Here is a 5,000-nt window from a genome sequence, read left to right as displayed (position 1 = left end):
ATATATATATATATTTAATTATATATATACATATATATATATATATATATATGATAAATTCTGCACATTTAGACGTTTTTTCATATTCAAGTCAGCCATATAAATTTTTGATACATTAATGTCTGGATTCTCTTAAGCTTGTATAGACAGTGACTAAACCACTTGGCCAAGTGGTTTAGTCACTGTCTATACAAGCTTGCCGACCAAGGTTCGATTCCCGGCCGGTTACAAGCTCTTGTCTTCGTTTGATTTCGCCTGGGGCTCTGATCCCGAGGTCGTTAAGAGAATCCAGACAACCTTGAGAAAACTTCTTTTATCTTTTGAATATGGTCTTCCCACGTGTCAGAGGCAATAATGATGTCATCTAATTATACAAAATACCTTTTCCAAGTCCTGTAAAATTAAAGACATTACTCTTTGGAAGGTGGCAGGTGAGTTGGCTAATCCGAATGGCATTACGTTATAACTAAATAATCCAAATGGAGTGATAAATGAAGAAATTTCCTTTGCCGTTTCTGTTAATTTAATTTGGTAATAACCCTTCAAAAAATGTATTTGGTTTAAGTAGGTCGAATTACTTACTTTGTCAATGATATCTTGTATTCTTGGTAGAGGATACGAATCTTCAATTGTTAAATTATTAATCTTCCTGTAATCGGTACAAAGACGAAATTTACCATTTTTGTTTCCTACTAGGAGACATGGGGAAGCCCATGGTGACGCACTGGGTTCTGCCAATCCTTCTCTTATCAAGTAGTTCACTTCGTCTTTCATGATACCAAATTTCTTCTGTGATGTTCGATAGAAAGCTTGTTTAATGGGTGCAGCACCTGGTTTTAGTTTGATGTCATGATCTAGCATGGTGCATCTGCCTGGTTTATCTAAAGTTATACTAGGAAATTCATGGAATAGAGCTACTAAAGATTTACATTTTGATGCATATAAGGGTTGTAGATAGTCTGATAAGTTTTCCAAGATCTTTGAGTTTTGAGAATCCTGCCAAGATGCAGTTATTGGATCATCTGTAAATTGATCCATAGGACAATCTATGTATGGTATGGCACTAGTAATCATTACCGTTTTACTTTCAGCTGTTGAGGGAGACAAATAGGCCTTTTAGAGGTTTATGTGGACTAATTGAGTAAACACGCTTATCTGGAGTGGCGATTATATAGTTGGTTGGCGAGATACGTTGAGTGATGGTATATGGTCCCTGGTATTTCTCTCGTAGGGGAGAGCCTGCAATCGGATGGTATAGCAGCACTGCATCTCCTACTTTGAAACTTCTGGTTTTAGCCTTTTTATCATAGTTAATCTTCATCTTCTCTTGAGCTGTTTTCAAGTTAGTTTTGGCAATGGAGTGAAGATCTGAAAGTTTCTTGTTGAGTTCTGAAATATATTGGGAAAGAGGTACCTCATTATCTCCCAACTTCAGGATGCGTTCTTTGACTGAACTGAGGATAGTTCGTGGCCGTCGAGTGAAGAGTAGTTCAAAAGGTGACATACCAGTAGACTGATTTTGAACTCCTCGTATGATGTACATGATCAGTTCCAAATCGCAATCCCACTCGTTACCTGAACTATGAATGTATTTCCGGAGTAGATTTTTAATGGTCTGGTGAGTGCGTTCTAATGCTCCATTATCCTGCTATTGGTGCTTCGCTTGTCTGCAACCAGCTTTAAGAAGATACATTTGATCATAATCGACAATCTTATACACTCGTAATAAGAAACAAGTGAATTTGAAAGTCTACTCATATGACTTCTATTTTATTGTGTGAAGAGAACTGCCGCCCATTGTAAAGGGGTAATTGTTTGCACAGTGGTTCGTCACATAATAGTTGGGTGATTGTATAGTTGGTTGGCGAGATACGTTTAGTGATGGTATATGGTCCTTAGTATTTCTCCCGTAGGGGAGACCCTGCAATCGGATGGTATAGTAGCACTGCATCTCCTACTTTGAAACTTCTGGTTTTAGCCTTTTTATCATAGTTAATCTTCATCTTCTCTTGAGCTGTTATAAAGTTAGTTTTGGCAATGGAGTGAAGATCTGAAAGTTTCATGTTGAGTTCTGAAATATATTGGGAAAGAGGTACCTCATTATCTCCCAACTTCAGGATGCATTCTTTGACTGAACTGAGGATAGTTCGTGGCCGTCGACAGAAGAGTAGTTCAAAAGGTGACATACCAGTAGACTGATTTCAAACTACTCGTATGATTACATGATCAGTTCCAAATCGCAATCCCACTCGTTACCTGAACTATGGATGTATTTCCGGAGTAGATTAATAATGGTCTGGTGAGTGCGTTCTAATGCTCCATTGGTCTGTGGATGGTAAGCTGAGGAAGATACTTGGGTTATATGGTAATCTTTCATAGCTGTTTTAAATGCATGACTCATGAAATTGGTTCCTTGATCACATTGTAGTTCAGTTGGAAATCCTACAACAGTAAATATGGACATTAGTGACTTTAGGATGTTCTTGGCTGAAATGTTTCTCAAAGGTACTGCAAATGGATAACGGGTAGTTGGGCATAAGGCCGTTAGCAAGTATTCATGTCCCCTTTTTGTCTTAGGCAAAGGGCCTACACAATCTACTATGATCTTACTGAAAGGTTCTTTAGGCACAAATATAGGTTTTAATGGTGCAACTGGTACTTTCACATTAGGACTACTTACTTTTTAACATGTTGTACATGGTTTTACGTACTCTTTAATGTAATTCTTCATGTTTGGCCAATAAAAGTCTTGACTGATGCGTTAATATGTTTTAGTGATACCAAGATGAGAGTCAGCAGAGTGAGACAATTCTAGGATCAGAGGTCTTATATCCTTAGGAACAACTACCTGGAATAGATCCTTCCAGGTTTCTAGATGACTGTTCTTGCAGGACCTAAATTTTCTCATTAGTAGATTATTATTAATATAAAAATAAGAACACTTGTTGGTATCCATTGGTTTCACTTGGTTGAAACACTGCTGTAGAGTGACATCTTTCCTTTGTTGATAGCTAAAGGAATCAGGCTGGATCTTATATGTACTCATCAACTCGTTGAAATCCATAGGTTCAGAGACTGGCAACGGGTTTGATGATGATTCAGCAGGGGTGTCCTTTTTACTGCTTCGTGTCACTGCTAAGCATTCCTCCTGTACAACATCACCAGGAGATACTACTATTAAGTTTGTTAAGACAACAGAGCTAGCTATGTCATTACCCAGGATTACATCTACATTCTTGCATGGTAACAGTTCTGGATTTACAGCTATTTCAGTAGTTCCAGAGAAATAAGGACAATGAAGGTTTACATTAATGAGAGGTAACATAGACTTACTGGTTAGGTCATTAACTGCAACATACCTGTAAGTTTCACATTTAAATTGTATTACTATAGAAGAGACGATCGTTTGAGAGTATCCAGTGTCTCTGAGTATGGTTACAGGTTTACCATTTATTTTGCCTGAGCAAGTGAAGGGTGCAAACGCTTGGGACTCGTGTGATGCATAATGGAAGGTCTTTTTCTTCTCCAACTTAGGTCTTGGTTCCTGTTTGGGCAGATTCATTTGCTTAGGAGAGAATTGAGGGGGATTAGGTTTTTTCTTTAAGTATGAAGCTGCACAATGTGGATCAGGACATTCTAAAATATGATGTCCTTCTTGTTTGCAGTATGTACAAGTTTCCTTAGGTCTAGTTTCTCTATAAGGGGTTTTACCTACTTTATGAATAAGAGCATAGTCATCTGCCTTTAAAGCGGCTTTCTTAGGGTCAGACTCATTCTGCTCTCTTAGATACACATTAATGCTACCTGGTATTTTCCTTAAGAACTCCTCCATTATTATTAAATCTTTCAACTGCTCAAAAGTTTTGACATCTACTTTGTCTACCCACTTCTGAAACTGTTTAATCTTTCCATTCATAAATTCTAAAAAGGTCTGCTGAACTTGCTTCTGACTATTACGAAATATTTGCCTATATCCTTCCGCAGTAATAGAATAAGCATCAAGGATTGCCTGCTTAATTGTGAAATAATCATGTTCTTCTAACATAGTGGCACATACAGATAATGCTTTACCTTTAAATGAGTTCCGGATGATCAAATATCATTTGTCCTGAGGCCAATTGAGATTCTTGGCTGTGTCTTCGAACACAGAAAAGTAGTTATCAGGTTCCCGTTCTTCAAATGTGGGCAGCAATTTCTGCACCTTGCCCATATCAAAGGGTTCGGGAATTAGGTTACCTTCTTCCTTTTCTTTCAGTCTTATAAATGCTAGATCCTGTTCTATTAATGTGGCCGCTTCTCTCTCAATCTGCAGCCTAGCACGGAGAGCTTAGTTTTCTATGGCTACGTCCTGGTTCTTCATTTACTGTTTTACTGCCCATTCTTTTTCTTGTTGCTCCAAAGCAGTTGCAGTAGTTTCCACCTTGATACGTTCTAGGGAAGCAGCGGCAGCAGCCGTGCGCTCAGCAGCAGCAGCTTTCCTCTCTTCTAACTCAGCGGCGGCAGTTGCGGCTCGTTCAGTCACCATTTGGATTAGTATCGGTTAGAGCTCGAACGTCAGCCAATTCTTCTTTTGGAACAATATCTTCATCTACAAGGAAGTTCAAAATATGACTGAGAATTACACATTTTACGGCAGTTGCGGGAACCTGTACATCATAATGGCGAGCTAGATTCTTTAGGTCAGTTTTTGTGGCAACTGTGAGAGATTCCACATGAACCTGTGGTGATACAATAAATTGTTGCAAGTTGAAAGGCATTTTGAATGTCGCCCGTGGCGCAAGATAAGTACAAACTAAAATAAATATCCAAATTTTATAAGAATAGGTATAAGATCATACGATCGCAAAATAACAATCGTTCGATCACAGAAATACAAAATAGTGATCACAAAATTACAAGATCGAGAGATCAAAAAATTACAAAATTATATGATTAAATCCCATTACACAATAATAGCTTGAATACAAAATTAAGTCTCGGGAAACTTACGATAATACTAT

Source organism: Palaemon carinicauda, chromosome 9 (genome assembly GCF_036898095.1).
Source record: "Palaemon carinicauda isolate YSFRI2023 chromosome 9, ASM3689809v2, whole genome shotgun sequence".
Lineage (NCBI taxonomy): Eukaryota > Metazoa > Arthropoda > Malacostraca > Decapoda > Palaemonidae > Palaemon > Palaemon carinicauda.
Note: the sequence above shows the minus strand (reverse complement) of the source record.